The sequence below is a fragment of the Ovis canadensis genome, chromosome 16, assembly GCF_042477335.2.
Source record: "Ovis canadensis isolate MfBH-ARS-UI-01 breed Bighorn chromosome 16, ARS-UI_OviCan_v2, whole genome shotgun sequence".
Taxonomy (NCBI): domain Eukaryota; kingdom Metazoa; phylum Chordata; class Mammalia; order Artiodactyla; family Bovidae; genus Ovis; species Ovis canadensis.
Genome location: NC_091260.1, coordinates 13,877,270 through 13,889,322, shown reverse-complemented (window position 1 = coordinate 13,889,322; position 12,053 = coordinate 13,877,270). Strand labels below are relative to the sequence as shown.

General features: G+C 46.3%; 1 protein-coding gene across 1 annotated transcript in view; it reads left to right on the top strand.

Moving 5' to 3' along the window:
• SLIT3 (slit guidance ligand 3) overlaps positions 1 to 12,053 on the top strand; it is a 724,331-nt gene that overhangs the window by 301,497 nt on the left and 410,781 nt on the right. The window lies entirely within an intron of this gene.

Genomic DNA, 12,053 nt, shown 5'->3' with positions numbered 1-12,053 from the left:
CATACAATTTGTGAGACGTTGGGTATAGCATTTAATCATCTAAAGTCACTTATATACATGGCAAGAAAGAAAAAGAAAAACACCTTTCAGCCTGCTCTTCGTTCCCATTTCATGAAATTGTTAGATTGTAAGTGCAAGAATTGAAAAGTGTCTGACCTTTACTTTTATAGAAAGCGATGGAAAGAGGGAGTGAGGGAGAAAGGAAAGGAAAAAGGGCTGATGCTGTCCTCTGGTGTCGAAGTCTTTGTCTAAGAGTTGAGGCCACTGCAGGTGGAAGGGAGAAGAAGGAAAGCTCTGAAAACCCTTCTCTGCTGTCCTCCTGAGTCTAAGGTAGATGCCACCCCTGTGCGTCCCTGCAGAATCTCGTCCTTGGCTTCCTCCAGCGCTGTTTTCACCTGGTTGTGACCATCTGTGTGCATGCCTGTCACCCCCGCTGCCCTGTGCTCCCTGAGAATAGGGAACCTGCTCTGTATCTATGTCTTGCTTACAGACCTATGCCCAGTGATTTGCACACAGCCTATACATGGCTCAGCAAATGCTGAATGAAGAAATGAGTGACGGAGCCATGTAAATAAATTGGGGCCTCTTCTCAAAGGAAATGATACTGGAAAATAATACATACATTCCCAAGATATTCAGAACTGATTCAGAGAATGATGCCGTACTTCTGTAATTCAGTTTGGGCATAATGCTACCAGGAATCGTGGAAAGAGTGAAGAATATGAAATAATGGTTCAGGAAAGAAATTCTGGGCAACTGAAGGTTTTGCAACCCTCTTTGTGTCATATTGACAGTACACCTATTAATCACCACTGCCATCAGTTTATCAGCCTCACATTAAGGCATCGATCATATTTGCAAAGATGGGAAGTCGGAGAAGAGAGCTTTCCTGTAAGACACATTCTCATTCTTTGAGGGTGGCTAGTCCGCAAGTGATGCCTATTGGTGGGATTCTTCAGGTCACAGTGTATGCGCAAGACCTCCTTTTTCTCTTTATTAAGGGATAATTGATTGAGGTCAGAAGTTTTGGGGAGTCCTGGGAGATTTTTAATCCAGTGCCATCATGCAAAGCTTACTACATCAATAAGACAGTTCCATGGGGGATGGAGGAGTAATTGAGATGCCTCACCAGCTGGAATCCAGATGAAGATACATTTGGAAGCTTAATCACAATCATGTTCTACACTAAATATTCATCCGTCCGTCTCCCAAAGAAGACAGGAAATTAAGTTGTCAAGGGCAGGGGGGATGAGGTTCAGCTGAAAGAAGAAAGCCTCACCTCAGCCTTAATCTCTAAATATGCCAGACTGTCTTAGGTAGTTGAAGCAAAGGCCTCTGCTTTCCAGTTTTATTTCCTGAGAAATATTTGAGCTGTTTATTCACAATTTATTAGCTCTGCAGTTACCAAAATGGACTGCTCAGAGAGCTCAGCCTCCTCACTGTGGAATAAATACAGATGAGCAATGCCATCTCAATAGAAAAATGCTTTATTGAGCCAATATAGAAAAGCATTAAAGTTGTGTAAACATGCAGGAAAGAGCAGGAGAATTCCTAAACGGAGCTGAAGGGCTATGATTGTATATGCCTTGATGCACTGTGTCCTGAAAGTTAAACGAAACCCTGGATGTAGTCAGTAAGCATTATGTTACGTGTTGTGGGTTTTCTTTTATTTCTTTTTTCTGTTTTTTTATTATTATTATTCCCAAGTGAAACTTTTTATGATGCCTTCAAGGCAACTACATTTCATTTCAAAGGGTGGTTTGAAAAATGTATGTTGCTGCCATAAATTAGATGATGGTTTCTTTTCAAATTCTGGCCCAACAGTGCGAAGCAAACATTGGCTTTTTTAAACAAGGGACAGTGGGAAGCTCAGTGTCCTATTGTTGTGTTGAGAGGCTGCATGAGACAGGGGGACCTGGACTGCCAGAGAAATCCCCACTGGAATCGGTTTTATAAGGGAGTGTACTAATAAGTAGCTCACATGTCGAGTCTTTGGTGGGAGACAACCCAGATGCAGACAGCTTCCCCAGTGAGTGACTCGGCGGTAACGCAGGAGTCACAGGAGACGTGGGTTTGACCCCTGGGTCCGCAAGACCCCCTGGAGGAGGACATGGCAAGCCACTCCAGTATTCTTGGACAGAGGAGCCTGGTGGGCTGCAGTCCCTGTGCTCCCAAAGTGTCGGGCTGAGCGGCTTGGCAGGCACGCGTGCACCCCAGATGCAGGAGGGTGTCATGCCTCTCTGGCTGTCTTGCTGCTCTGCCCTACTCAGAGCATTGGCCCTTAATTGGGTCTTAGGTGGCTGTAACACATCTTAGTCGTCATATCTTTTTCTAACCATTTTAAAATTTGTATCTATTATTTTTTTAAGTTGGTATTTTTATATTGGAGGATAGCTGACTAACAGTGTTGTGATCCTTTCAGTGGACAGAAAAGGGACTCAGCCATACATATACGTGTATCCATTCTTCCCCAAACTCCCCTCCCGTCCAGGCTGCCACCTAACACTGAGCAGGGTTCCCTGTCCTGTACAGTAAAACCTTGATGGTTGTCCAGTTTAAACATGGCAGTGTGTACACGTAGACCCCGAACTCCCTGTCTCTTTCCCCAGTTCTTCCCCCATCAAGCGTAAGGTCATGCTCTAGTCTGTGAGTCTCTTATTTTGTAAATAAGTTCATTTGTATCATTTCTTTTTAGATTCTACGTATAAGGGATGTCATATGATATTTCTTCTTCTCTGACTTACTTCACTCAGTGTGACAATCTCCAGGTCCGTCCATATTCAGCCATCATATCTTGATGCTTCAGTCTCTAGAGGAAGAAGGGGTCTAGGTCTTTCTCTTGGGAAGGAGTAAGTGTCCTGGAAGCCCAACAGTAGACTCACTCTCACTTGAAACCTGCCTAGGCCAGCCCATCAGTGATTATTTTAAAGCCCCCTCTGCTTGGAGGTGATGGTGGGAAAACATCCATCCTCTTGGTACCCTCTGTGATATAACCCATGACATCACCACGGAAAGAACACAGACTGTGGAGACAGACAGTCGTGCATTTGAATCCAATTTCCGTCCCTAAAGAGCTGACCGTGGTGAATCACTTATCTTCAGTGGGCATCACTGCCCCTTGCGTGCGATGTGAAGACACGTCATCCATAGGGAACTTGGGGGAAGGGAGTGTAGAGCAAGCGCAGGCAGACACTGCTTGGCCATAATTCCCCTTTCAAACGCACCTTTCCGTCAAGTGGATCTTCCACTTCGGCTTTCTTTTTCTGAGGTACGGCTCTCCATTTTGTAGTCCTGTCTTTAGCATGTATAGGGCGTAAAGGATAATTTGACTGTACTTGCATATGGCTGTATTAGAATGATTGTATCATATATGTATATAGATCATATATTTATATATGTGATATATATACACCCACATTCAGTCGACAGTTACATACTTAGGAGATATATCGGATGTACCAGCTTGTTCCAAGCAGTCCAGTGTTTCCTGGTTTAGTGCTACTTGAAGTCTGGTCCACAGATGTGTACCAGTTGGCAAACTGGGTTGCTAGTCGGGAATTGGATGCGTACAGAAATGAAGCCGGAGCATTTAGGCATATTTACAACAGTTTGACACTGCTGAGCCCTCTGTGCCCATGTTTATTTTTCTAATACTTCATTTTTATTGTAGTCTGGAAAAGCTTGGGTGTGTGATAGATTGCGATAACCAAACCAAAACAAAACAAATAGTTCCCCTTCACAGAAGCGTTGGAGAAACTTGCTAGGACAGACACGTATTGAGCTCCTTTTTGCCTTCCAGGTGCTAAGGTTTATTTGGAGTAAGCAGAGACGATCACACAAAGTTGTTTAACAAGAGTGCAAACACAATAGTGAAAAACAGTGTCATAAGGCCGTCATAAATGACCCAGTGCCACATCAGTGGCTGGGAGAGCACTTGCCCCCAAAGCCCGCAGGAGGATGAGGTCAGGGTGCTGCAGCGGTCTGAAAACTCTTCTTCCCTGAGCAGGCGGATCTGCTCTGACTTCCTCTGCATCCCGGGCCTCCGGTCAGGGTCTGCTGTGTCCCTCTCACCCGGCGGCTTGATGGCTTAATTTCCCAGTGAGCGAGGGCCTGTGAATGAAGCCAGACAGAGTTGTGTGTCAGCCTGCAGCGCAAATGCACGGACTGTCCCGCTCTGTCATCCCTGACGGGCTTTGATGTGCACGTGGAACATGCCGGATTACACGGGACCTCATGTCGCGCGTCACATCAGTGCTGGGGCTGCATCCTGACATTTTAATTAGCATGGCAGAGGCAAAAGGTGTGCTATTTTTCCATTTCAAGGCCAAGACACTAACCACTGAGAACTGTTTGGTTATGCCCAAGCCTGAATGTGGTCTTCTCTCCTACAAACACAGCCGGTACCCCCTGGGATGACGGCCGTAATGTCGACTCATGAAAAGAGCCTTGGCCCGGAGGTATAAACCTCACTAGATTCTCATTCACCAGGAACAACTTGTGTGAGTGAGCTGCGCCCCCCAGACGACCTCATTTTCAGCAACATAAATGCTCATCACTTACTGACTTTGCAGGTTTCATATTCCTAAAAGGTGACCGCGTATGTGTGCTCAGTCGTGTCCAGCTCTTTGCAACGTCATGGACTGTAACCCGCCAGGCTCCTCTATCCATGGGATTTCCCAGGCAAGAATACTGGAGTGGGTCACCACTTCCTTCTCCACAGGATCTTCCCGACCCAGGGATCAAATCCGCACCTCCTCCATCTCCTACATTGCAGGCATGTTATTTACCACTGGGCCACTGGGGAAGCCTACTGACGCTCTTATGCATCTCACAGGAGCATTAGTTGCTGAAATGACGTCATGTCCACGGCCCTGTTCAGACGCCATGGCTGCTACGAAAGGGGGAGACAGGCTAAGAGGGCGAGGGGGCCGGAGGAGATGCCGCTATACACTTTGGCTATTAGGGACCCTCAGCCAATTAGCAGCATCGTAGAGCACAGCTGGAAACCACTGAGAGTTCCTTGCTTTGCTTGTAACCGCCAAAAGCAGGTGTGGCTGTCGGGGTGTAAGGGTATATTCCACCCAGAAAAGCACCTAGGCATGACCTCAGCCTTTCACCATTTGTGAATGTGGCCCTGAGTAATGAGAAACCACATTTTTCTCTCTGCTCCTGGATGAAGGTCGCCCAACTCAATACTGAGTGAAACCTCTGCCTGTCAATAAGCCACATTCATTTTGACATCTAGACTCTTGTGTAATTAAGACCTCAGGTCTGGCGCTTGGTATATCAGCGTGTGTCAATTCTCATTTACATAAGACTTTGGTTTTTCCTCCATCTCTACACAAATGCCACCAAAAAAAACACAAAATGCTATTAACAATGAAAGGGCTGAGGATAGAGTTACATAGCCCAGCGTGTCTCTAATCCCCACTTAACATTTGCCTTAAAAAGAACACTGCCAAATTTGGAAATTAAATGCTGTATGTTCCGATGTCCTTTATGGAGGGAGAGGGTTAAGTAGACTTTCTGCTGCTGTGTCTTGAGCCTGAAAAACATCCGATTTCACGTCACTTTTTCATCTGTGAAGTGAACTCTGCTGCTACGGAAGGGAGGGGTCTTCATCTCTCTTTCAGAAAACAGTAGGCTCGTCTCACCTGCCTGTGGCTGGACTTTCAAAACCAAGCTAGACTCAAAGATCCAGTGGGTGTGCTGATACAGTCAATTTCATTCAGGCCTAAGGCTGTTGGGTGTGACTGGACCCTACAAAGGAGCACAGTGACTTCTGGGGCTGCTGGAAGCCACCCTTCCTCTCCCACCCCGACCCCTGGGAGGAGCTTCCTCCAGGGCGAGGAGCCGTGGGGATCCAACGCTTGGCGTGCCTCATCTTCTTCCAGCATTAATGGCTGCAAGGCAGAAGCGTTTATTTCTGCAACTCACATGAGGAAAGCCATGTCCAAGAGAAGTTACGGGATGTTCACAAGGCTACACCTGTAGTTGGGGACCTTCCCTGGTGGCTCAGACAGTAAAGCATCTGTCTACAACGCAGGAGACCTGGGTTCGATCCCTGGGTCGGGAAGATCCCCCAGAGATGGAAATGGCAATCCACTCTAGTACTACTGCCTGGAAAATCCCATGGACAGAGGAGCCTGGTAGGCTACAGTCCATGGGGTCGCGAAGAGTCGGACACGACTGAGCGACTTCACTTTTCACTTTCACAGGTCTTTATTTCCACATCGATAAATTGTGCTCTGCTATAAAGTTAGGGGAAAGAAGTCTAATAAAATGGCACAGAGAAAAGAGATCCTGGCGTTTATATAATAGGATTCCAGTCGCTAAGGTACGTGTTTTAATAGGAAGCCAAAAAAGGATGGAAAATTGAGGCGTGCCTTCAAGGAATGTTCCATTCCAGCTCTACCACATACCTACTGTGTGATCTTGGACAAGTTACTACGCGTCCCTGGACCTTGGATACCTCATCTTGGAAGTAGATCATTATGGTGCTGCCTTTGCAGTGTTGCAATGAGGATTAAAAGAACTAATTCTTATAAAGTACTTAGAAGAGTAATTGACACAGTTTTCTTTGTTGTTGTTCAGTCCTTAAGTCATGTCTGCCTCTTTGTGACCCCTTGATATCCATCCATGAGATTTTCCAGGCGAGAACACTGGAGTGGGTTGCCATTTCCTTCTCCAATGCATGAAAGTGAAAAGTGAAAGTGAAGTCGCTCAGTTGTGTCCGATTCTTAGTGACCCCATGGACCGCAGCCCGCCTTCTCTTTTTGCCTTCAGCCTCTCCCAGTATCAGGGTCTTTTCCTATGAGCCTGCTTTTTCACATCAGGTAGTCAAAGTATTGGAGCGTCAGCCTTCAATTAATGTTACCTCTGTATTATTAGTAACTACACTACTGCTATTACCGTCCATGGATTTTCCAGGCAAGAGTGCTAGAGTAGGGTGCCATTGCCTTCTCCAGGCCAATGGAAGGCCTCATTAATTTTGCATTGAAAAATGTTCCTGGGATATGAATGGTATAAGCTGTTGTTTCCTAAGATAGCATATACAGGGGGAGGGGAAGCAGGGAGGGAGTTACGTGAGATCTTATTAGGTAGTTTGGATTATTGGTATGTTAACAGTTCTACAACTTTCTTGTTTTAATTTCCTCTTTTTGGCCACACCGCATGGCGTGTTGGATCTTAGTTCCCCAACCAGGGATCGAACCTGCACCCCCTACATTGGAATTGCTGAGTCTTAACCACGGGACACCCAGGAAGTCCTGTCCTGCAAATATTTTAGTACAAATTAGGAAAAAAGTGTAACTAGCATTATCAACCCTGTGATTTCATAGGTAGTATTCTTTAGGCTAAAATTTATTTCAAAAACAGAGAGGAATGTATATCAGTTCACATTCAATGAAATATCAAGTTAATATTTACACACTGATGGTAAAAAATGTGACTTTGATATGTAAATGACTAAAGCATGGGGCATGTATGAAACAAATGTGATTATGATTATACTTCTGAGTCAATTTGATACTTTGAAAGAATAAAATTATTTTACTGGGTAATTGTACAAATTTCTTCCCTGGTGGCTCAAACAGTAATGTGTCTGCCTACAATGAGGGACACCCAGGTTCAATTCCTGGGTCGGGAAGATCCCCTGGAGAAGGAAATGGCAACCCGCTCCAGTACTCTTGCCTGGAAAATCCCATGGACGGAGGAGCCTGGTGGGCTACAGTCCACGGGGTCACAAAGAGTCGGACACGACTGACTGACTTCACTTTCACTTTCAGCATTTGAAAAAATAAAGAAGATTAATGAAATACAGTGACACATGACTAATCTAAGAACACAAAGTTCTTAATATCTAGTAGTTTACTTTCAGGGCACAATCCAGGATGAAAATGCTATTCCATTATTTACTCAGAACTGTAATTATAATTACTTGTATATACTGACATAGTTAATGGTAATGACACCCTGTGTTTGAATACTGCTTTGCTGTTTACAGAGCACTTGCACTTGTATTACTAATTGGGCTCCTAATAATGTGCTGAGGCTGGGGTTTAGTCCCTCGTCACAGATGGGAAAAATGAGGCCTCAGGCGGGGGTGATGCAGGTATACCGCCGGTCCCGCGTTCCACGGCTAAGTCGTGCTGGTGCGGAACCGGAATCTTGTCGTCTCCACCCGGGGTAGAACTCTCACTGTTTTCACCACTATTGCTCTTCTACAGCTCCTGTTGTCTGCTCTTTCTTCCACCTTAAATTATAAAGTCCCTCAAGGGCACCCTTGATGCTGTGATGGTGAATTTCTTTTCTGATAACTTGTGCTGAACTCAAGAACATTCTATGTTACATAGTCAGAAATTGGGCTGGTTAGGTCACAAATAAAGGAAAACTACCTTATAGTAACCTCCTCCCAGGTGTCTTCACTTCTGCTCTTGACCAGCCCCAGTTTTGGCTCTCCGGGCAGTGGCCAAATCACCTTTGAAAAGGTGTCCACTCACCGTGACACCCCACACATAAATCCCTGCAGTGACTGCCGCTCTGCGTCGGTTCCAAGCCCCACTCTTGCTGACCCAGTCTCCCCACTTCTGCCAATCTGGCCTGCTCGTGGGGTCAGCCAGCCCCATCTCTTTGCGAGTCCGCAAACAAGCCCGCACACTTGTCGCTTCGTATTGTCTAGACAACCCTGTTCATGTGCCAGCCATGTCCTCCCTCTCCACCCTGCTGAAAACCAAGCTTCAGTGCTACCTCCAAGGAGTGGAATTCCTTACCTCCTAGTGGAATGAGACCCCTCCTTGTCCCCCTCTCCTACAGCAGACAGATCTTTCCTGTGTGGCTCTTCTTGTGACTCAGAACTGCTTATTGATATGTTGCTCCATGAAGGCGCAGGTGGAGTCATCCCCTATTTTTCTTAGACTAGAATGTCTCAGCATAGAAGTAAGTGCATCGTGGCTGCTCAACAAATATTGCTGAGTTAACTGAGTGTGAAAAGGCACAGAGGTGGCTTACCCTCTCTGAGGACAGGGGAAGTTTTCACTGCCTACATGGAGAGCAAGCTAGGACGAAGTGCCTGCAGGATTTGGGGACTGATCAAGGCCACCTGCCACTGTATTATCCTGACGCTGCTGTCTACACCTGACAGCTACTATATTGGATGCTCTAGGCAGGAAAGGAGAAACTGCCAGTGGTTTCCCAGCTGCTTTTTAAGGGAAGGAGTATTCTAAGTTAACCCCCAAGTGCGATGCGTGATGAGAGTTGCCTGGTGGCTCAGATGGTAAAGAATATGCCAGCAACACAGGATCCCTGGGTTCGATCCCTGAGTTGGGAAGATCCACTGGAGAACGGAATGGCTACCCACTCCCATATTCTTGCCCAGAGAATTGCATGGACAGAGGAGCCCGGCGGGCTGCAGTCCATTGTGTCGCAAAGAGTTGGACGCAATTGAATGACCAACACTTTCACAGTTTTTACTTTGCACAATACCCAAAGCCCTGCTTCTCTGTGACTTCCCCAGAAGTTCCTGAGGCAGCAGATAGGAACCCTAGGGCTCTCAGGAACACAAATTCAAAACCATACATCCAGTAGATAAATACAGCCCCAGAAATTGAAAACCGGCATTCTCTTCCCAATGATGCTACTTTCAACTTCTGAGTCAGTAAGTTGCTTTTATTGACCAAGCTTTGTTTTTCTTACCATTAAAATAGGAGTAATATTACTCATCCTACTTAATTCATTGGGCTATTTTGTAGACAGGATAAAATTAATGCAAACATTTTGAATAGGTAGAAGCATTTTACATTATCATTTGAGCCCCAGCCACACATATATGACATCTTCTTCTCCTTAAGGGCTTTCAAATGAAGGAAGATGCTCTCATTTTCATAGATAAAAAGACATAAGCCGAGTGAAAGAATGGCTGTATTATTCATTAGCTTTATGGATTTAGGTGGGTGGTCAGAAAGGCACAGTGTTCTATGGCAGGAAGATCTTCGTCTGCAGATCAGGAGACCTGGGTTTGAACCTACCTTTTCATCCAGTTACTAACTGTGGGAGTTTGATGGGTCATGTAACCCTTGGAAACCTCAGTGGCCCCCATCTGTAAACTGCAGGGAGGGTGTGGGTGGGGAAGGGAGAATGGTAATGACATTATGGTGGTTTGCAGGATCAAATGAGCCACAGGGTAAGGCCTTTGGAAACAGCCAAATGCCTTAGCGAAGGCATTTATATGATCCAGGCACTTGCCTGATTTAACCAAAGGGCAGTTGAGGAGTTCTCAGGGAGGGCTGCCCAAAACAGCAAGACTGACTTGCATAATGGCAGAACGGGGTAGGTTTAGCCAGAGCATGTGTGCATCCTGGGACAGGCTCACTTCTAAGGGGCTGGCAGGACCCTGCCACAACAGTGGTTGTTCTGTCCTTTCCAGGGGCTGAAATGGCTTCAAAAAGCTCTGGATTATAAGGCTGAGGACACCATCCAGGTGTGCAGAAAGTGTTAAAAGGATCCCAAGTACACTCAAAGATGTTTGTTTTTGATTAGAAGATAAGGATTAACTGGATTAATGGAGGCTCATGGATGGAGAATGTGCAGACGCTAATTACCCCTAAATTACAGTGGATTCCATTGGAATTGTGTATTTTCCTCCAAAAGCCTAACCGCTGCCCCTTCTCTCCTCCCTCCCTCCCTCCCCACCCAGTGCTAAAATGAACATGTCATTGTAACTGAGATGAAAGGCCTTGAAATTTATTTTCTACTTCCCTCCAAGATCTCTTGTTTGCAAAACACAAGAGAAACTAGGTTACTAAGCTAGTTCCAATTTATTTCATACCAAAGGAGAAGTATTCCAGGGACTCAGGTTTCTGAAGGCTTTTGCAAGCCCTCTTTCCTTGCTAGGTTTCTCTATCATACCGGCGACTAAAATTAGCAGTTCTCAAAGTTGGATGTGCTTAAGAATCCCCTGGCAACCCCTTGCAAACACATCGCTGAGTCCAACCCTGAGTCTGATTCTCTGGGCCTAAGGGGGTCCCCCAAGCTTGCATTTCTGGCACATTTCCCAGTAACATTGGTGGTGGGGCTTCTGAGACATGCTCTGAATGTCACAGAACTATGGAAATATCAAAGTATTTTCAAGCAGTGGCCCCCAGCCTTTTTAGTGCTTGAGGGACCAGTTTCGTGGGAGGCAGTTTTCACACTGAGTGGCAGGGGGGGCGGCTTCAGGATGAGTCACGCCTGCTACGCTTATTGTGCTCATGGTATTCTGTATTTGCAGCTGCCCCCCAGCACTAGCATCACCGCCTCAGCTCCACCTCAGATCATCAGGTGTTAGATTCTCCTAAGGAGATTGCAACCCAGGTCTGTCGCACGCACAGTTCACAGCAGGGGTCACAATCCTATGGGAATCAGACGCTGCCACTGAAACAGGTGGAGCTCAGCTGGCAACGTGAGTGATGGGGAGAAGCTGTCAACACAGACGAAGGTTCGCTTGCTCGCCCCCACACAGCTGTGCCCCCTGGTTCCTAACAGGCCATGAACCAGTACCAGTCTATGGCTTGGGAGCTGGGGATCCCTGTTTTAATCTGGTCAAAGAAAAGAGAATACACATCTCAGAGTGCTGGGGCTGGGTCTCCTTGGGAGTAGAGATACAATCACTGAGAAATGAAAAAGTATTCATTTTCGCCATCAAATAGGCATGCATTGAATTGTATAAAGCTTATGGGTGGATGGGTGTCTGCGTGGCTGTGGCACAGGCAATGTGGAAGGACCAGGGCACTGGGGCGGGCTCTTCCTGGTGGCCCCACCCAGCTGTTGTCTGCTTTGCGCTCACTGTGCTGCTGGTGATTGCTCGTGTGTGCTCTGGCAACTCCACAGACATCGCACTTCGAGACCCCTGACCATTCCCCCTCTGCCTCAAGGCCACCAGTGTGTGTTCCAATCCTATTCCACATTTGTCTACAGATTACATCTGTGCAAGGCAGAGGTAGATCTGGACATCTTTGGTAATGTTTCCAGAACTTTGCCAAGCACTGGACAGTGAGTCCACAGTTTGGGGGTTTTAG